Consider the following 23,662-nt stretch of genomic DNA (forward strand, 5'->3'; position numbering starts at 1 on the left):
TGTTAATTCCACCTCCATACTTGAAAATCCATATACAATCTGATATCTTCCAATTCCAATATCTAAACTAAACAGGCCAGTAGAACTGATTTGCAAGAAACATTAGAAGTTTTTTAACAAAAGGAAAAAAATGATATAGGTTAGAAACTTTGATCTACATAAAGAAAAGGAAGAGCATCAGAGAAGGAATAGTGATAGTAAAATATAAAAACTTCTATTTTCCTTAAATTAATTGATCTAATAGATAACAGTTTGTTCAAATTATAACAAAAATGTGTTTGATTATGTATGCTGTGTGTGTGTGTGTGTGTGTGTGTGTGTGTAGAAGTGAAATGAATGACAGCAAGGATACAAGGGCTGGGAGGGAGAAATTAAGATTCTTTTACCATTATAGGGTACTAGCATTACCTGTGAATTAGAATAGTGCTATTTTAAAGTGGACTTGGATTAGTTTTAAATGTGTGCTGTGAACTCGAAGGCAACACCTAAAAAATTAGGAAAGGAGTACAACTGATATGCTAAAAACAAAGATAAAATGGAATCATGTTAAATGCTCAGTTAAAAGCACAAAATGCAGAAAAAGAATGGAGACAAAAGTTGGAACATGAAAACAACTGTAGCTATATTAATTTCAGACAGAGGACAGAGTATGTATAATAATTCTGTGGCATTGTTCTGCATGGGAGATTTGTCTCTTCTCTTCATATATTTATTAGGTCATTTATTATAGACTTATGGATGTTTATTTTGAACCTTGGCTTATAAATCAATACTACTTTATTTGTTCAAGTCGTTCTAGCTTTGAATTTTGGGAGTTCATTCATTTGGCTCCTGTGTTCCTTTGAGACTGTTTGCTTGTTTCAGAGCAATTTCTTACTCTGGTACTAAAAAATGTTCCAGACCCATCTTTTGTATTTCCTGTCCCATTGCTAGAATCAGTAATGTGTCCATGGAGTCCTGCTTCCTTTTATTGCAGAATGATATTACACATCCAGAACTGAAGTTAAGTTTGCTTACTGCTACTGGGATGCTTTTGTTCCAGGCCCTCTTGGCTGACAGAGAAAGTAAATATATATGTGTATATATATGTATACTAACCTTATCATTTACATATATCCGTAAATATTTCTACATGTACTCATCTGTATCTGTATTAAGTTAGACATGAGTTCATCCCACTCTCTCCTCCCCTCCTTGCTTATCTGTAAACTCCCACTCAAGCTGTGAAAAACTTGGCTCCCACCACCCACCATCCATTCCCTCAATTGTTTAATTCCAGCATACATTATAGCAGTATCAGCATTTTAAACCCATAACCCTTATGATATAACTTTATTGCTTATATACAACTTGTTTGGTCATTAATGTCCACTTATTTGAAAAATCACTTAGGTCAGCAACTTTTCTCCCCACCCGCTTCATGGAGGTTGTTTTATACATTTGTAATATTTTTAAAAATCACATTCTGTGTTCCATCCTGGGATCTTCTCAACCTCCCAAATGACCTTAAAACATTATATATTAAGTTTCACTCTTTGTACAGTGAAGTGTTTTGGAAAAATGCAGTTTTATGTATCTATAGTTAAAGTATCATATATAATAGTTTCACCACCCTTAAAAATAATCCCCTGAGTTCATCTATTGAATCCCCTCTTCTTCCCTACCCCAAACCCCTAGTAACCACTGATCTTTTTACCATCTTTATACTTTGCCTTTTCCAGAATGCCATGTTATTGGGATCATGGAGTATGCAACATTTTCACACCAGTTTCTATAATTTAGCAATATACATGTAAGATTTATCCATGACCTCTTTGTGGTTTGATAGCTCATTTTTTAAACTATTGTAAAATATAGCTAAAATAATCTCATTTTAACCATTTGTAAGTATACAATATAGTAGCATTAAACACATTCACAACATTGTATAACGATCACATCTATGTGGCTCTCTCCGTCATCGTCATGTTTTTTCTATATTTCAAATTCTCCATAAGTCCTAACCTGACCACCTTATTTAACATTGCATCCTACCATAAATTCTTTCACACCAAAATCTCTTTAAAAATACTGCTTTTTCTTCTCTCCTTGCCATTCAAAACCTTCTAACACACAGTAATTTGAGTGTTTTTGTTCATTGTGGTTGTTCCATGCTAAATGTAAGCTCCAGGAAGGCAAAGATTGTTGTTTTGCTTGCTGATACATACAAGATCTTAGAAGAATACCCTGAACATAGTAAGTGCTCTCTCTCTCTCTCTCTCTCTCTCTCTCTCTCTCTCTCTCTCTCTCTCTCTATATATATATATATATATATATATATATATGTACTAATAAGTAACTGGAAGAATAAATACAAGGACCTCTGAGTCAGCAGGACATAAACAGATTTATTTTAAACATGTTTTGGTTGGGAGCTGGCGTTAGAGCTGGGGACCAATTAGATGTCACAGGTTTTTGTTTTTGTTTCTCATTTCTCTCCCCAAGTGAATTTTTACAGCAAGTGGCTTTAAATTCATGAGAAAAAATGACTGGATGGCCACTCTAGCTAATCTTTATGGTTTTGGAAAGTACCCAATGACCTAATTTTATAACTGGCTCTCAACATTGTGAAGCTTACTGTTATAGTTTTCAGAAGAGTTCTGTTCATTTACAGAGTCATCTCCTAAACTTGTTAAGTTGAAAGTTTTTATGCTTAATTATTCACCAATTAGTTTCCATTCTTTTTCTCTTTCTATTTCCAAGAAATCTTCTAATATTTTGCCTACTTATTGCACATTGCCATTCCCCCCTCTCTTATTGATTTTCTTTTTAGTATCTGTTTTTAATTAATTCAGGTTGGAAAGTAAACTCATGTGATCATGCGTGCCACATGAACTGGAAGACTCTGAGAGTTCATTTTTATTTTAAGTGGGAAACAAACCTAAAAGCTCACACGGCATTGTGCATAGGCCCACCAAATATTACGATTCACAGATATTGTTGTCTATATAAAAATGTTATGAATAAGAAAATAAATAAGCATTAATAAATTCATAATGTGTTATTAAATTTGTAGACTGTTAATAAATTTGCAGTGTTAAAAATTTGTAGAAATTCAAAGTGTTAATAAATTTGTAGGAACATGTGTGTGTGCGCGTGTGCACCAATCAATGAAATGCTCATTGTGAGGTGATCTTCATTTATTTTGACATGAAGATGTGATTTTACATAAAAGTAAGTAGAGAACCAACAGAATTTACTATTACTATGGACACAAAATTGAAACTACATTTGCTAAAATAGTGAGATAAAGAACTGAAAAATCTATCTCAACTATGTGTCTATTTCAACAAAAATCAGAAGTTGTTCATTTTAAAAATACCAAATTAGAATATCTATGATGATAAGAAAAAAAATTAGAATTATAAGAACATAGTATTTTGAATATAGTATTTTAATGGATTATTTATCTCAAAAAGAAATAAAAAAAATTGAGAAATATTAGAGAATGACCATATTTGGCCAATTAATTATTCTAGGCCTACATAATATAAAACAAGTCCACATAATACTAAGACACAAAACTGATTTTACAGATGTTTGAAACTTAAAAGTTACATTTAAAAAATAATGTCTTTTGTAGTTTATGTTTTATAAGGAATTATATTAGTTATATATTTGTATGAAGAGATTATTACAGAAACAAAATCATTGAACCAGATCCATTTTACATGAATTCAAATAAAATTAACTATTTTCATATAGCCCAAATAAAGCTCCCTCTACAGTTCCTTACTTCAACTGATAAGTCTTATGTTTTAGTCACATGTTCTGGAAAACAATATTTGAAGTAGTTTGTAATATACTAAGTAGAGAATGATATGTCTTTTGAAGAAATGTTCTATGTATGATAAATCTTTCATTGCCTAATCATTGGATGTAACAGAGTCTTAATTTTTAAATTTGATTTTAGTGATGTTATTTATACTGAAAGAACTTTTGTTTGCTTGAGGAAATCATCCCATATTTTCTCCCAGTTAAAAAAAATTATATATATATATATATATATATAAAAATATACATTTATTTATTTATTTATTTATTTTGCAGTACACAGGCCTCTCAGTGTTGTGGCCTCTCCCCTTGCGGAGCACAGGCTCCAGACACACAGGCTCAGTGGCCATGGCTCACAGGCCCAGCCGCTTCGCGGCATGTGGGATCCTCCTGAACTGGGACACGAACCCATGTACCCTGCATCGGCAGGCGGACTCTCAACCACTGCGCCACCAGGGAAGCCCCGAGTTAAAAATATTTTTGAGGTCACCCCTGACAAATGTTTATTTAGCATTTGCTTGAGTACCATTCATAAACATTCATTCATTAAATATTTATCAATTGCTATGTTTCACCTGAAAGTGTACCAGGCTAGAAGTCAAAGTTCAAGAGGAACTTTGTTCTCAAGAAGCTTATTGTGTAGCAACAATACAAACAACAAATTAGAACATTACTCTTCAGTGAGTCACATACAATAGTTTGGATTTTCCAGCCAAAAATTTTTAAAAATATGTTTATACATAGGAAGGACAATGTTCAGTTATGAAAATATAGAAAGCTGGGAAAAAATAAAATAAAACTGCAGGTATCAGAAACTCTAAGTGGAATTTTAAGCTTGTTTAACCATAGAGTTATTAGCCAAACAGGATAAATGCCTAAGAGACTGAGATTATAATAGCCATTGGGAGATAGCCAGCTATGAAAGTTACAGGCCCCTTTAATTGAAGAAAAACTAACAAGATCTTTGAGTAATTGATGAATCCATTGAGCCATAAGCATGAGGATGTTCCAAATATTTCTTTAACAGTAAAGTTGGAATAATGACATTCTGTGTGATATACAAAAGGCAGGAGGTTTTACTACCCACACAGTCTCTGAAGAAATAACTAAAAGATAAACTTAAGCATGAAAGTCTATTTAAAAAAAAAAAAGGCAGAGTAAAAGAAATTTTCTAAGGGTAAAATAAGATGGTGGAATATATTTGTAAATTTAAGGAAGGATTGGACATAAATAATTAATAGTGTAAGTAAAAGTTATATTGATAAATTCAAGAGTTTAAAGATGTGGAATTTAAGTAGCAAACAATAAAAACACAAGAAAATACAGTAAGCAGGGAGGTTTAAAGGGTGATAGAGACATTTATGGTTTATGTCTTGTTACAAGAAAAATATTAATTAGCTCTATGCTTTGTAAGAGAATAAACCATTCAGGCAAAATTTCAGAATAACCTCTAAAAGAAGACAATTAAAATGTAGACGAAATGCAGACAAAAAATGAAAAGGGGATACTGGTCAAAAAAGGTAAAATAATTGTGTACGATTATAAAGAAATTTGTGCCAGACTATTTAATTAACTGAAGCATTTCTTTAAAACAATACTTCATTGGATGATATGCATAGTATTTTTGAATTTTTTCTTTTTCAGTTTTATAAGTGGTGAAAGAGATGCATAAAAAAAAGGATGCTATTGGCAATTTATAATTAAAAAGCCTTGGCCAAAGAGTCAGGAAATTGGCCTGTGTAAGAAAGAGCTATCTTATATCTCATGGGGACAGTTCTATGATTATCTCTAGAGACACCAGGAAGTCTGTTACTGACCCTTGGCCAAGATAAGGATGAGAATGGCTGCTAGTGATTTATAATGTGCTATTTAAAGTTTAAACTTCCCTGAAGGTACTTTGAGGTGAGACTGTCTATATTGTTTTTGAGATATACAGATGGATTGCAAGTCCAAGCCAGTGTTAACCCATGTCTGAGTTTGTTGTCCCCATGAATATTTTTCTGCTACTGTCATTACCTTCCTTTATTCTTTTTTAAGCACAGCAACCAACATGTCATGATATAACATTCCTCTGCTCAAAAGCCTCTAGTGACTCTATCTCAGAAAAACCAAGTCTCCACAAGGGCTTGAAAAAGTCCTATGAAATCTGCCTCCAGTTACCTCTCTTACTTCAACTCCTCCTACAGGTCCTCTCGTTACACTGGCTTCATCAGTTTCTGGAACAATCCAGTATGTCCCATTTCAAGGTCTTTAAACTTGCTATTGCCTCAGCCTGGAATTTTCTTCCCCCAGACAAAAAACAAGGCTCACTCCATTTCCTTCATGTCTTTACTCACTTTTTGCAAATTAAGTTTTTCTGGTCACTAGATCTAAAATAACAATTGCATCACCTCTGACAACATACATTTTGTCCTCTTTTAATTTTCTCCATAGCATTACCACTACATAGCTTAATAGGTATTTATTTAACTTATTTGTTTTGTCTCCTCCAGGTGGACAGAAATTGAGTCTCTTTTGTTTACCACTGTAACCTCTGAGTTTAGAACAGAGCCCGGCACATTATAAGGGTGTAAGATAGAGTTGATTTACAGCTGGAATAAATATCTCTGGGGTCTCCTGAATATCTGGCTTTAACCCTTGGCTATGACAAGAATGGAGGGTTTTATGCTGTGCTGCTTAAAGTGTGGAACACCCTGGGAACAGTATGTTTACTAATGGTTTTAAACTAGTATATTAGAAAACCTGGCTTCACCACATGACAACAGGGGCATAAAAATCCCCATTGGGAACTTCTCTATTGAGACTTCCCAAAGCTAAAAGTTTTACATAGATCTTGATGGTCAATGTCAGAATAGGACACTGGGAATACTTGACTGGCTGATTTCTGAGACCCACCAAAATTTGACTGCACCCTCTCTCTTTCTGTTCCTTATCCTTTGCCTTTAAAGAAACATCTTCCATGAGTACGCTTTTTAGAATCTTGTATTTTTCAAATATCCAATCTCCTGAAATTTTTATGGAGATACTCAATAAATATTTCTTGAATGAGTAAATGAATGACTGGTGAAAGTCCATTCAGTTCTACTTAATGAATATTGACTCAAACATTCCATAGCAGAATCATTAAAAGAATGGGTTCATCAGCATTATGTAATCATTTTTTATATGTCTTAAATTCCTTTGAATAATATTGCTTTACAGTAATTTAAAATTGTTGTCAAATCAGCAAAGAAGAAAGAGTATCATGAAGACTTGACTTCTTTTATTCTGTAGCAGCTCAATTAGCTTCATTCACTGGAACCACTGCAGATCTTTCCCTTTAGATGGGGAAAACCAAGAGCAACCAAAAGTGAGAGGGTTTAACATGAGAAGAAATGTTTTCTACTGCTGCACCTTGTATTAACTGTCCCTTAAGGCTCATTTCCTAGAATAGATTTGTTCTAGGTTCTCAGAGCAAATGACAAAAGACAAAACACCTGTTAAGAAGCTCAAAAACACAACCTTTCTTTTTCTGTTTTTTTTTTTCCTTTTCTTGTCCTAAAATGCCAGTGAATGGTATCCCTACACCCCTCCATCAATTTTCTTCTCATTATTTACTAGTCTTATTGCATGATAAACTGAGAATACAATGATTTTTCTTTGTGGGATTTTTCTTTTTCGCTTTGTTGGTATATGTTTTGGGAAATAATGTGTTGTGCTTTGCTATGTAAAGTTTCTATATCTAGCTCCCTAGCTCCAACTGGCTAACTGTATTAGGCAAATCTTAAATCTCTTTTTCTTTCCTCCTATCTGGACTCCTAATTCTTAGTAAATTTACACTCATTTCCTTCATTGTAAGATTGTTATCATGTCTATTTCTCTTTGTCTGTTTCTCTATTTCTACTTATATAAAATTGAAAACATAATGCGTGCATAATATTCACAACGTAAAACATTTGCCTTATTAAATATATCTGTGAATCATGCTCATTACTATTTATTTTATTCTATATTTACCAATACATACTTTAATTTTAACATTTGTTTATTTATTATTTCATTAATAATTTTTAAAGTTTTACAATGCTAAATTTTTAGTAAGCCCAAATGCATAGTTATTATTGAGGAAACACAAGGTTTTATATGGTTACGTAGAGGTTTTCATTTATGTGTTTCAAATACCATATTATCAATTTATTTCTTATTTTTTGCTATTGGGAAATTTTATATAGATGTATATGTGTATATATATATATATATATATATAGGTGTGTGTGTGTATATATGTGTGTGTGTGTATATATGCACACACAACATATCTATCCATCTTTACTTTCCTTCTGATTGATTTTTTTAAATTCCACATTTGGAGGAGAAAATGGAATACATGTTGTAGTTTCCACAGCATTTAGTTGCCCAAAGTTACACTAAGTCAAAATTATTCTTGAAAGTTTCGTATGTTGTCTCCATGTACGAGACCTAAAATTTCTCTCATAATAAGCCCAGCAGACAGTTTTGCTTCCAGCTTAAAAATTCATAGCAGACCATTTATATGAAATAGACAGTTTATGTTTAGAAGCCATGTAATGTGGCATATAATGCTTAGAGTATTATATGCTTCCATTTATGGAAGCAGTATTGTCATATATTATCATAGCATATCATAAGCCAACTGAGGGAAAAAGAGATTCAAATCTCTAAGAGTCTCATTTCATGCTTGTTCAAGAATGTAAGGTCATGAGTATAATTAGTGTATGGCCTATGTCTGTAAATATATTTTTTGGTTCTCTCTTACTCTCATTTTTGCTAAATGCATATAATTTTTATTAATTTATCTATTTTTATATCATTGTGTATCAAGAAGTCTTGCTCCACTTTTCATATATCCCCAAGCTTACTTCAAAGGGAGGAATATTTTACTCATCAGTATCCATGGGGAGATTCATGTGTGTGTGTGTGTGAACCCACAAAGAATTGGCTGCCTAATGTAAGGCAGTACAAATATGTGTGTTGATTTGTAAATCTATTCATTTGTACATGTCTATTCAAACAATATAAAACTGATGTCAACAGTATCATTAGCAGATATTTTATTCCTTCTTTCTTATTGCCCAGTCCTTGAAGAACAACAGGGTTGTTCACTTCCTTGTGAATCTTATAATTCACTCTGCTAAGGATATTAGAGGGCAATCAATTAAACATCACTTTTGCTTTCAAAATAAGCCTTGTCCTCTGAACTCTAGTGCTATCAAATAAATTTCATGCATTCTCAGACTGTGAAAGTACTAATTAACACTATTAAATATCACCATACAAATGTACTTTGATTTCTAAAAAAGGAAAAGAAAAGAAAGTGGTAAGTACAAGATCAATCCATTATTTTTATAGCAGATAAAATTTTCTCTATGAATTACTTTATAGCAATAAGATATACTCCTGTTCAGTTCTAAATTAATTCAGGTTATAATAATTAAAATTTGTACACCTGTACTGTTCACAGAGATGAACTGCAAATTACTACTGTCTACTTCCTTACTGAGTTTACAGTTATAATATGTTAATTACAATTTTAAGCCCACCCACCAAAATAAGTTTCATAGGTATTTCTAGTACTCACAGAGATAGATGATATATTTTATTTGAGGTAAAAACTTTTTAATATTTTTCCTACCAATAAAATTGGTATTTACTATACTATACTATAAATATATATTTATATAACTTATGTATTTATAATTATATAATATATAATTTATAAAATAAATATATAATTTTATACTATAAAATTCTAAAATTAAAACAAAAGCAACAATTTCAATTTTCTTTCTTGGAGTAGTTTGAGACCCAATACAGAGTTTGAAATTTTTGGATGCTAATACTGTCTTCTTTCCCTTCTGATTTCTAAACAACTGAAAAGAGATAAGTTTCCAAAAATCCAGGAGTTTTGAGTATATTTCAAAGAATGGCACTCATATATCATATTTCCTGTTTCTCTGTCCATTCTTTCTCCAAATTCAGACTTTTTAGCCTGTGTGGGAAAGTTAAATCTTGATTTTTGTTAAATCTGCAGGAAATATGAATATATTTGCTCCATCCAAAGAATGAATGTGTGTGTGAATGTGAACTTCTTTGCATACCCATGAGCATAATAAGGGACAATTAGATCCCACATTTCCCTCATTACTGGCCCAGCTTAATGGCAGAATTGATGTGAATTTGTTAGCAGGTCTACCCACTATACTAGCCACCTCCTACCATGTGTATGAGCATGTAGTTAAGGAGAAAATGAGGCCAGAAAGACAACACTTCAGTATTTCTTTCTATGTAGGCTGACTCAGAACTCCTCTTTTTCTATGAAAAGCTAAACAGATTCTTATTAATAAAAATCTATAATTCATACTGTTTTAGATATATTTTCAGGTAGATATGTAAAGTATATAAAGACAAATGTTATGTAAATTTTTTTCTCCCACTGCTTACACATTGATGCTTCTTCCTATTTTTGGTGATATTATCAATGGTTATCTCAAAGTCCTTCACTCAGTAAATCCCCTTAACATCTACCACAAAAATGATACCATCTATCACAAAAGTCTTATGTAATAGGCTTCAGTATTTTATTGAGCTTATATTCTTTGCTTTAGATGTAGATTATCCTTTAAGAATGAGTAGCTGGGGCTTCCCTGGTGGTGCAGTGGTTGAGAGTCCACCTGCCGATGCAGGGGACGCGGGTTCGTGCCCTGGTCCGGGAGGATCCCACATGCCGCGGAGCGGCTGGCCCCGTGAGCCATGACCGCTGAGCCTGTGCGTCCGGAGCCTGTGCTCCGCAACGGGAGAGGCCACAACAGTGAGAGGCCCACATACCGCAAAAAAAAAAAAAAAAAAAAAGAGTAGCTATTATGCAATAGGAAGTAAAAAAAGATACATAAGTAGCTTAATCATGTTTCTTATAATACGCAGTCATACATGAGGTGTGAAAATGTACAATAAAATGAACAAAGAAATTAAGCAAGCAGAGGAATAAACGTATGAGTTAGATTAGCAAACATCTATAATTTTGGAGAATCTTGTCTTCCAAAGAATACATAATATGGTTTTCACACACTTGGAATCAAACAAACAGGCATTAGGGTGATTATCAAGGAACTAAGAAAGCACCAAGAAAATGTTACCTCAGACCCAAAGTTTCTCCACATATCACAATAACATGCTAACATAAAAGCCTGGTTATTACATGAAAGGAAGGAGAGCAATAAGGCATCCCATGGTGGGATTCATGCTCAGTAAGGGGGTATTAGGAGGAAATCTGAGCAGGGTCGTACAATGTTGGGCTCTCAACAAAGAGGGAAAAAAGAGAGTCATCAACATGTTAAGGTACTAATGAAAGGTTCTGTATAATGTACAGGTATCATATAATGACTTGCATAGGGATTTCATAATGAAATAGAATAGTGAATGCTCTTGTAAGAGTACTTCAATTTTTTCATGTCTCCTACAATATCGACTTGAACTTGTGAAAATAGGATGATGTTAAATTAGTATACCATTGTCTGATATTAGTTCATTTTGTTCTTTCCTTCAGAGGCTCTATAAAACCAATATGCCTCCAGGCCTTTTAAAACGTAGCATACAACTTTAATGAGGATATATACCTCATTAAAGAAGAATATGAAAGATAAATACCTCCTTTGTATTAGTGTTTGTTTAACAGATTTTTGTTGCCTGTTAGTGAGGCTGGAATCCAAGTTACTGGATTGCATATCAGAATTTTTTTTTTAAATAAAGAATAGACTGGACTAGAACATAATACAGTAAAGATAATGCAACAGAATGAGTCTAGTAGAAGACAAAATACAATAGGGGGTTTCTCAGATCCTTTGTAAGACCTGTCCAGATTGCCATGAGTTTTGCAGGAAACTGGGAGACCTGGAACTTAGAAAGGATGTAACAAATTGGTCTCCTGACATTTCATATTTTATGGTATAAGATACTTATGAGTGAGGTCACCTTAGACGCTCCAGCTCCATAATATCCACCAGCTAAATGCAGTTGCATGTGTGGGCCTAGATGATTTTAAAAAGTAAACGGATCTTATATTGAAATATTATTTCTTGAGTATTTCAAGATTCTCTGTTGGAAATAATATTTTTCGATAGAAAAGTGAAATACAAGAGTAACCTTAACTTGAAGTTGTGTTATTCTAATTGTCATCATCGGTAATGTTCTCTTCACAATATTGCAGCAATATTAAGAATCTATAGCGACTAGGGCAATTACTTTTAAGTTTTGCTTTCTATGTATGGCAAAATTTTTTTTCTGTATTAAACATGTTGGAAAATATCATATTTTTCTTCATGGAGTTTTAAATTTAGCCTGTTAATATTTTGAAAATACCAGATGGGAACACGACAGAGGAACTATGGCACCAGCTGGAAGGAACTTACATTGGCCAAATTTGGGACAATTTGAACATCAAAAAGAATAATGATATTAATGGATTATAACACATTGAATTAAAATTTTAAAAAATGAATCTTTGTGAAATCAAATAAGGATATATTATTCTTTCAAAAATGTTGAAGAAAGCATAATTCAGAATAATAGATTTCAAAATTTGGAAAAGCAGGTGCTATGTCAGATTAAAGAGTTCCTGTCAGCAGTGCACTCTGTATGTATCTGCTTATTTTACCTACATATAATCTGTTACCTACATTGAAAATCTTACCAGTTTATAAAGTTAAGCCAATCCGTATCTTCTGGAATAACTGAAAACAAAACACAAAAACACGCAGAATTTACTGCCTACTCTAAATACATAATGGTCACTTGTATGCAATTGATGAAGGTTATCCAAGTATAAACTTCAACAGGTAAATTGGTAAGTATATATCAACAAATGTGTAATAGTTGCTGAAAGAACATTTTCAATGAATAATATTTTATTTTAGGCAAGGAGGCATGGAGATTAGGGGTTAAAGATAGATTGCTGGGTTCAACATGTGGTGTGTCTATATATCAACGTATGAATTTAGGAATTCACTTCTCTTCACATTTCATATGAAAAACAGTGATGATTATTTAACTAATGCAAAAACATCTTTGAAGAATACACCTTTCAAAACTTAGAACAGGGCTTAGTATGTGATAAATTCTCAGTAACATCTCAATAGTGAAACTAAGCTAATAAATAAATAATGATCTTTGTACGAGAAACCATGTTAAAGTCTTCACACATTTCAGTATATTTAATCTTCACCCTCAGCTCTACTTACTATCAATGGGACTGTTTCAGTTAAAAGTGAAAGATAAAGAAGTAATATAACCTTCCCAGTTTTAGTTAATGACTTATTGGATAACCTGGGGCCCAAAATCATATGTGTAAATGACAAACGTTGAATCTTAACCACTATGAAAATGTTCTAAATGTGATGGATTCATCCTGTACACGATGACTGTGGGTTACCTTTACCTTGTGGGATAGCCAAGGACTAGTAGTATCATTCTAACTGTGAATTGTGAAACAAATTGCCTTAAATGTTTTTGAGAAGTTTTCAAAAGACTATATGCCAATTCTTAAAATTAACTGATAATTTCCCTACCATATTTATGTAAGATTCATTGGATTTTGGGCCAGGATTACTGAAAGTGGAACTTTTCTTTTCAACACAATGAATGTGAGAGTGTCTGATTCCTCTGGGGGTTGCCAGCTGCCAGCCTGAAAAATCAATGTGATAACTAAAATTGTAAAATGTAGCTTTTAATTTGTTCTTGCGGTCTATTGAGCAAGACATTCAACCATGACAACACCCACCTGTCCATGCCTATAGTTTCTTTAGCTACCCACACTTATGCACATGGTACAAGACATAAATCATTCTTTCACTGTAGAAGGATTTAAATGCATATACTTAAAAAAATCTTTATTCACACTTAAAGTTGAAAAATTATGGAGAGGAATTCTTCACAGTGAGGATCAATATATATGTGAGCAGAAATGATCAATTTCCTCATTCCAAAGAAATACGTTATATGGTTAGTTAATAAGCTAATAGAACTAAGGCAGATTTTGAATTTTCTTGTGTCTACTACATCATTGCAAATGGAAAGAATCTCATTTGCAATGCTTTCCATGAGCTCCACTTGCTTAAAAAAAATAATAAATATTTTCATTTCAGTAGTGACCTGTCTAAAAGATTTAAGGAATTTGTATACACTTTCACTTTCAAGCAATTCAATTACATTATCTAATTTTACTGAACATATAAATGTATGTTTTAAAGATTGCCAGTAAAATTTCAAGGACGATTTAGGATTTTAGTTATTGTTCTTAATTTATATTGGTACTTATTAGGCATTTTAGATATCACTTGTATTTAAATCAATCAGTCATAATTCTATTTGTGGTAAGTTTCATAGTTTCACTTCCACAGGGTAATCTCAGGCTGAATAAGAATACCAATAGAAAGTAGATGTAACTGTGTATTTTTGTGACAGTATAAAACAGATTTATGATTATTCTACTGTGAATCTAATTTAACTTTCTATCACTTTTTCCCATAAAGGTGACTATGGTTTTAAGATACATTTGTATTCAATATATATATATATTTTTTTCTTTGCAGTATGCGGGCCTGTCACTGTTGTGGCCTCTTCCGTTGCAGAGCATAGGCTCTGGACGCGCAGGCTCAGCGGCCATGGCTCACGGGCCTAGCCGCTCCGCGGCATGTGGGATCTTCCTGGACCGGGGCACGAACCTGTGTCCCCTGCATCGGCAGGCGGACTCTCAACCACTGCGCCACCAGGGAAGCCCCATTTGTATTCAATATTAATTAAAGCCAATAAATAAAATTCTACAGTACCCTGACAGGTTGAATTCTGGATAGGGGATTAAGTTACTAAAAAATGAAAACAAAAGTCACTAATTTGACTTCTAGGTCTCATATTGGTTAAAGTGCATTTTCTTTAAAAGACATAATTATGTAGTTTATAAATTTTGAAACTAAGGAAAGAATATATGAAAAAGAAATTAGAAATTGCTTAGTTCTAAGCTATCCTTTCAAAATAGTGATAGGATTGATGTACTAGATTTGATTATCACTCCTTTTTGTTTTTCTTCTTTGCAGTATTACACCCATTCCTTTGAGGTGCAAATTTTTCAGTGATTCCAACTGTGGACAGAGTATCATTCTCTGTCCCATTGATACTGGGCATATTAGTAGAGTTGATTTTGGCCAATGGAATGTGAGTGTGTATGAGGAGATTAACGTGATGGATTTTTGCTCCTGAACTCTGTTGATCCAAGGTGAGAATAACATATGCCAAATAGCCACCAACAGTGCTACTTCAGCCCAGATCCCAAAATGAGACTTATAAAGTTGATCAGAACTACGTAGCCCACCAAGATCAGCCAAACCACAAGTGAACTTTAAGCCTGTGCATATGAAAATAAATTTTTATAGGAAGACATTGAAACTTTACAGTAGATTATTACTTTTTCCCAACAAAAATAATTATTTATACAGATGGTTTAACATGTGTTGCTTCTAGCTGTAAAATCTCACTTTTTGAAGGGATGCATGAGCTATTTTTCTCTATTTTATCTATTTTTTGACTTATATATTCACCATGTTTTCAATGTTTTTATATTTTCACTTCTCTCTCATTGATTAATTAACTAACAACTTTCTGTGTTTGGGCTAATACCTTGAAAAGATCTAACATTATTAAAGAATTTTGAAGAGTAATATACTTTTGGTAGTGATGAGTGTTAGTGAGTTGAGAGGAAACACTAGAAATAATGTAATAATTCATTTTCATGTTTAACTTAATATTCTTAATAGTAATAACCTTTATTTTAAATGGCATCCTTCCATAGAATCTAAAATACATTTGTGATACCTTTTATTAGAAATGGGCAGCGGTAGTTACCATTAGTTCAATAATAAATCACTAACCTTTCATCTGTTTCTGCAGGCATATGTTTGAAAGAGGAATTCATCAATACATGAGATGCTATTTTAAATGTTAATGAATAAAGTTTTGTGAAACTTAGCTATCTCACAAGAGCAATAAATCTTTAATCCAACTGAGATAGGAAGAGTAAAAAGATCCATGTATTCTCTGGGGAAAGATGAAATATAAATTGATATGAAGATAAACATATTTCTGTGGGTTAAAATTCTTCCTGCAAATACACTTGGATTTGTCAGTTATTTACAATTTTGCTTAGAGGATCACTTAAATTGGTTGTAGTTCCAACGAAAACAGTAATCATTTGATTGAAATGAATGAACTCTTGTGAGGCCCTGAACACTTTCTAATATTTCTTCCCATGCCTATAATTGTGAGAAGTCACATAACTTCAACAGAAGAATGGCTCTGTATAAATGGGTGTGGCTTCAGTGGATGACTAAAAATGTTCACCAGATATGCTGGGGCTCTTTTCCATGGCCCACTGCTGCCTGCATAATTAACTCACTTGGAATTTTAGGTCCTTATGTTGAAACTTAAAAGAGAAAAGACTTACACTATTAGATAGTTAACAGATATATATCCTCATATATTATTATTGCATCCTTATATATTATTACAAAGCAATAATTTTAGAGTCAGTTTGAAAGGAGTAATTGTAGTGATCACCATCATTAACTAAATTAAGAGCAATACCAGCAATTAGCAGCACTACAGTATCTTGCAAACTTAAATTCCTTGGGGTTTTTTTTTTTTTTTTAGCCCTTTGGGGGAAAAATTGAAGCTTCTAAAATGTTCTTTGTAGTCAATTTATTTTTTATATCATATTGGTCAATTAATTGATTTATGTTACACATTAAATTCTTCCCATATTAATTCCATTTTCTCACATCTGGTAATTATATCTCTAGAGAGAAACAACTGAAATTTTTCTCATGGAAAATCATCACAAACTTGTCACATCTAAACCTTTTTCTCTCCTTAGTGAACAATTCTTTCAACATGTATCACACAGCCCAACTTCTATGTACCACACTATTTAGGTTCTTTTTCATTGAATCATCACTATTTTCTCCATTTCCTTTGAAAATATGAAAACCAGAATTGGATGCTACTAGTAATCATGCCATTTCCATATAACTTAGGTCCCATTTACAAAAGAAGTCAGTAAAAATAAAGTGTTTTCTTTTTCTACATTGAACATTCCCATCTTAATGTAACTGAGGGCTAATTGAGCAGATCTAGCCCATGGCACCTGCTTTTCTACTACATAGGATTCTCTACAAGCATAGCTGGAGCACGAATTTAAACACAGTATTGACTATTTCAGAAATGACAGAATTAATGGAAGACATTGTTCTTCAAATTTTTATGGGCTAATTTTTTAATAATTTTAAAAATATTTTAATGAAATGGCCTGAGAAATTTGTTATTAAAAAACCATTAAATATTAAGTATTTTAATAGCACATTAATAACTGATTTAAAAATTGTAGATAATAATAAAATGAACCTTTCTATTTATAGCCCCAGTTTAGTAATCAAACAGCCTATTATCCTTAATTTTGAAGCATTTTTTTATTCCCATTTATCAATTAACCAAAATGATTTTCTTTTCTTCAGGTAATTAAGTTATGTGAAGAAATGATTTACTCATAAACATTGTAATTTTTTGAGTGACTTTTCAGGATTGACATTATAAATATTTACATTCTTCAAAACATTGCCACTGAAGCTTTTCTAAATTGCTACTTTTTCATAGTAAAATTCATTCACTCTGCTATTATAAACTTAGTTAAATCCATTGTTATCATATTTTAATTTATTTGCTATGCAATTTGAAGCATTTTAAACTGGCAGATTAATATAATTTACTGAGAACATTATTAATATCATTACTATTTCTAATGTAAACCTGGCATTCATGTCCAAACAGTAATTTCATTCAAACCAAGTTTTGTCTGTTTGTGTCAATTACATTGTAAGCTTTCAAACATCATTATTAAAATAAAAATAAATATATGAGAGATAGGAGGCAGCATATAAATAACAGCTTGGTCTAGAATAAGTTTAGACCAAATGTGAAAACTACAAAATACAAGATTATACATGTGCCATACTACCAAATTTTGAATATGACATGAAATTTTATACATAATATTTCCCATATTAATGTTGTAAAAGTAATTTTTAAATTAGTACCCTACAGAATATACTGTTTTAGCTTTTGCAGACATTGTAATTAACAGTTTTTTGTTTTCTGTGTTTTTTTGCGGTACGCGGGCCTCTCACTGTTGTGGCCTCTCCTGTTGTGGAGCACAGGCTTCGGACGCGCAGGCTCAGCGGCCATGGCTCACGGGCCTAGCTGCTCCACGGCATGTGGGATCTTCCCGGACCGGGGCACAAACCCGTGTTACCTGCATCAACAGGCAGACTCTCAACCACTGTGCCATCAGGGAAGCCCTGTAATTAACAGTTTTAAACAATTCCTAGATTTATATTCTTTCTCACAAAAACATTATTAAAATGTATTTGTAATTAGGATTGACTGAAAGATTATCAAAATCCATTTTGAAATAATCAAAGTTTTTTTTTATATTTTTAACATAAATCAGGGTTAATGGATTAAATTACCTGTATCAGATATATTTCATGATTTCCTCAAAAATTTAGATTCATATAAAACTATACTATACCCTACCCGTTGCAATTAAAAAAAAAAACCTTTAAAAAGTCAGTTTTAACTCTGCAAACCAGAAGGGAGTGGCAGGACATATTTAAAGTTATGAAGGGGAAAATCCTACAATCAAGATTACGCTACCCAGCAAGGATCTCATTCAGATTTGATGGAGAAATCGAAACCTTTACAGACAAGCAAAAGCTAAGAGAATTCAGCACCACCAAACCAGCTTTACAACAAATGCTAAAGGAACTTCTTAGGCAAGAAACACAAGATAAGGAAAAGACATACAATAACAAAAACAAAACAATTAAGAAAATGGGAATAGGAACATACATATTGATAATTACCTTAAATGTAACTGGATTAAATGCTCCAACCAAAAGACACAGAATGGCTGAAGGGATACAAAAACAAGACCCATATATATGCTGTCTACAAGAGACCCACTTCAGACCAAGGGACACATACAGACTGAAAGTGAGGGGATGGAAAAAGATATTTCATGCAAATGGAAAACAAAAGAAAGCTGGAGTAGCAATTCTCATATCAGACAAAATAGCCATTAAAACAAAGACTATTACAAGAGTCAGAGAAGGACACTACATAATGATCAAGGGATCAATCCAAGAAGAAGATATAAAAATTGTAAATATTTATGCACCCAACAGAGGAGCACCTCAATACATAAGGCAAATACTAACAGCCATAAAAGGGAAAATCAACAGTAACACAATCATAGTAGGGGATTTTAACACCCCACTTTCACCAATGGACAGATCATCCAAATGAAAATAAATAAGGAAACACAAGCTTTAAATGATACATTAAACAAGATGGACTTAATTGATATTAATAGGTCATTCCATCCAAAATCAACAGAATACATTTTCTTCTCAGGTGCTCATGGAATATTCTCCAGGATAGATCATATCTTGGATCACAAATCAAACCTTAGTAAATTTAAGAGAATTGAAATCATATCAAGTATCTTTTCCTACCACAATGCTATGAGACTAGATATCAGTTACAGGAAAAAATCTGTAAAAAATACAAACACATGGAAGCTAAACAATACACTACTTAATAACCAAGAGATCACTAAAAAAATCAAAGTGGAAATCAAAAAATACCTCGAAATAAATGACAATGAAAACACGATGACCCAAACCTATGGGATGCAGCAAAAGCAGTTCTAAGAGAGAAGTTAATAGCAATACAATCCTACCTTAAGAAACAAGAAACATCTCAAGTAAACAACCTAAACTTACACCTAAAGTAATTAGAGAAAAAAGCACAAAAAAACCCAAAGTCAGCAGAAGGAAAGAAATCATAAAGATCAGATCAGAAATAAATGAAAAACAAATGAAGGAAACTATAGCAAAGATCAGTAAAACTAAAAGCTGGTTCTTACAAAAGATGAACAAAAGTGATAAACCATTACCCAGAGTCATCAAGAAAAAAAGGGAGAAGACTCAAATCAGTAGAATTAGAAATGAAAAAGGAGAAGAAACAACTGATACTGCAGAAATACAAAGGATCATGAGAGATTACTACAAGCAACTATATGCCAATAAAATGGACAACCTGGAAGAAATGGACAAATTCTTAGAAATGCAGAACCTTCTAAGACTGACCAGGAAGTAATAGAAAATATGAACAGACCAATCCCAAGCACTGAAATTGAAACTGTGATTAAAAATCTTCCCACAAACAAAAGCCCAGGACCAGTTGGCTTCATAGGTGAATTTTACCAAACATTTAGAAAAGAGCTAACACATATCCTTCTCAAACTCTTCCAAAATATAGCAGAGGGAGGAACACTCCCAAACACATTCTATGAGGCCACCATCACCCTGATACCAAAACCAGACAAGGATGTCACAAAGAAAGAAAACTACAGGCCAATATCACTGATGAACATAGATGGAAAATTCCTCAATGTAATACTAGCAAACAGAATCCAACAGCACATTAGAAGGATCATACACCATGATCAAGTGGGGTTTACCCCAGAAATGCAAGGATTCTTCAATATGCACAAATCAATCAATGTGATACACCACATTAACAAACTGAAGGAGAAAAACCATATGATCATCTCAATAGATGCAGAGAAAGCTTTTGACAAAATTCAATACCCATTTATTATAAAAACTCTCCAGACAGTAGGCCTAGAGGGAACTTACCTCAACAAAATAAAGGCCATATATAACAAACCCACAGCCAACATCATCCTCAATGGTGAAAAACTGAAACCATTTCCACTAAGATCAGGAACTAGACCAGTTTGTCCACTCTCACCACTATTATTCAACATAGTTTTGGAAGTTTTAGCCACAGCAATCAGAGAAGAAAAAGAAATAAAAAGAATCCTAATAGGAAAAGAAGAGGTAAAGCTGTCACTGTTTGCAGATGACATGATACTATACATAGAGAATCCTAAAGATGCTACCAGAAAACTACTAGAGCTAATCTCTAAATTTGGTAAAGTAGTAGGATACAAAATTAATGCACAGAAATGTCTTGCATTCCTATACAATAATGATGAAAAATATGAAAGTGAAATTAAGAAAACCCTCCCACTTACCATTGCAACAAAAAGAAAAAAATATCTAGGAATAAACCTACCTAAGGAGACAAAAGACCTGTATGCAGAAAATTATAGACAGTGATGAAAGAAAATAAAGGTGATAGAAATAGATGGAGAGGTATACCGTGTTCTTCAATTGGAAGAATCAACATTGTGAAAATGACTCTACTACCCAAAGCAATCTACAGATTCAGTGCAATCCCTATCAAACTACCACTGGCATTTTTCACAGAACTAGAACAAAATATTCCATAACTTGTATGGAAACACAAAAGACCTCGAATAGCCAAAGTAATCTTGAGAAAGAAAAACGGAGCTGGAGGAATCAGGCTCCCGGACTTCAGACTATACTACAAAGCCACAGTTATCAAGACAGTATTGTACTGGCACAAAAACAGAAAGATAGATCAATGGAACAGGATAGAAAGCCCAGAGATAAACCCCCGCACATATGGTCACCTTATCTTTGATAAAGTAGGCAAGAATACACAGTGGAGAAAAGACAGCCTCTGCAATAAGTGATGCTGGGAAAACTGGACAGCTACATGTAAAAGAATTAAATTAGAAACCCCCTAACACCATACACAAAAACTCAAAATGGATTAAAGACTTAAATGTAAGGCCAGACACTATCAAACTCTTAGCGGAAAATATAGGCAGAACACTCTGTGACATAAATCACAGCAGACCCTTTTTGACCCACCTCCTAGAGAAATGGACATAAAAACTAAAATAAACAAATGGGACCTAATGAAACTTCAAAGCTTTTGCACAGCAAAGGAAACCATAAAGAAGATGAAAAGACAACCCTCAGAATGGGAGAAAATATTTGCAAATGAAGCAAGTGACAAAGGATTAATCTCCACAATTTACAAGCAGCTCATGCAGCTCAATATCAAAGAAACAAATTACCCAATCCAAAAATGGGCAGAAGACCTAAACAGATATTTCTCCAAAGAAGATATACAGATTGCCCTCAAACACAGGAAAGAATGCTCAACATCACTAATCATTAGAGAAATGCTAATCAAAACTACAATGAGATATCATCTGACACCAGTCAGAATGGCCACCATGAAAAAATCTACAAACAATAAATGCTGGAGAGGGTGTGGAGAAAAGGGAACCCTCTTGCACTGATGGTAGGAATGTAAATTGATACAGCCACTATGGAGAACAGTATGGAGGTTCCTTAAAATACTAAAAATAAAACTACCATACGACCCAGCAATCCCACTACTGGGCATATAACCTGAGAAAACCATAATTCAAAAAGAGCCATGTACCACAATGTTCATTGCAGCTCTATTTACAATAGCCAGGACATGGAAGCAACCTAAGTGTCCATCAACAGATAAATGGGTAAAGAAGATATGGCACATATATACAATGGAATATTACTCAGCCATAAAAAGAAACGGAATTGAGTTATTTGTACTGAGGTGGATGGACCTAGAGTCTGTCATACAGAGTGAAGTAAGTCAGAAAGAGAAAAACAAATACTGTATGCTAACACATATATATGGAATGTAAAAAAAAAAAAGGTCATGAAGAACATAGGGGCAAGATGGTAATGAAGATGCAGACCTACTAGAGAATGGAATTGAGGATACAGGAGGGGGAAGGGTAAGTTGGGACAAAGTGCAAGAGTGGCCTGGACATATATACACTACCAAATGTAAAATAGATAGCTAGTGGGAAGCAGCCGAATAGCACAGGGAAATCACCTCGGTCTTATGTGACCACCTAGAGGGGTGGGATAGGGAGGGTGGGAGGGAGGGAGACGGAAGAGGGAAGAGACATGGGGATATATGTACATGTATAACTGATTTACTTTATTATAAAGCAGAAACTGACACACTATTGTAAAGCAATTATACGCCAATAAAGATGTTAAAAAAAAAAGTTCTAGTTGGAAATGTTAAAATGTTTATTTCCAATCTCCTCTCTGAGCTCTTCCAAATATTTCTCACCTCTTTAGCTTATACACCAGTGACATTGTGTGGTGCAATTTGGCTTTAGGTAGATAGAGAGCTCTAGAAATTGATATACACAAAATCTTCCTTTCTACTGAAGTAAAGGTGTTAATTTAGGAATATTATTGAATAATATCTTTTTCTGTGCTAATATGCAAGCCTGCTTCTGAGAGTATTATTTAGAAAAAAACTTTACAGTCTTTTTATCTCAATATATTTTCTAAATATTTTACTTTGTCCATGAGATTATTGTGAAATGAATACTGTCATCTTCATGAATTTTTATTTCTCCATCTATGAATGACTAACCACAGACTAATTGTGAATTTATGGTTAAAGTATAAATAAAACCAGCACTAGTGTAGTCATTATGGGCCCAAGTTTTGAAGTTAGACAACTGGGTGCAAATTCAGACTTTGGACCTAACTATTCTATGTTGGATAAATTATTTAACTGCTCTATGACTCAGTTTACTCAACTCTTCAGACTGGACCATAATGAGAGTAATGTCTACCTTAAAGGATTATTCTGAGAATTAAAAAGTTAACATATGAACATTTAGAAGAGTACTTAGTGAACATGAATAGATACTAAATCTAGTACACTCTAAACAAATTGAATACATCAGTAAGGATATTGAAATAATTATCAG

This window comes from Tursiops truncatus, chromosome 3 (assembly GCF_011762595.2).
Source record: "Tursiops truncatus isolate mTurTru1 chromosome 3, mTurTru1.mat.Y, whole genome shotgun sequence".
Taxonomy (NCBI): Eukaryota; Metazoa; Chordata; class Mammalia; order Artiodactyla; family Delphinidae; genus Tursiops; species Tursiops truncatus.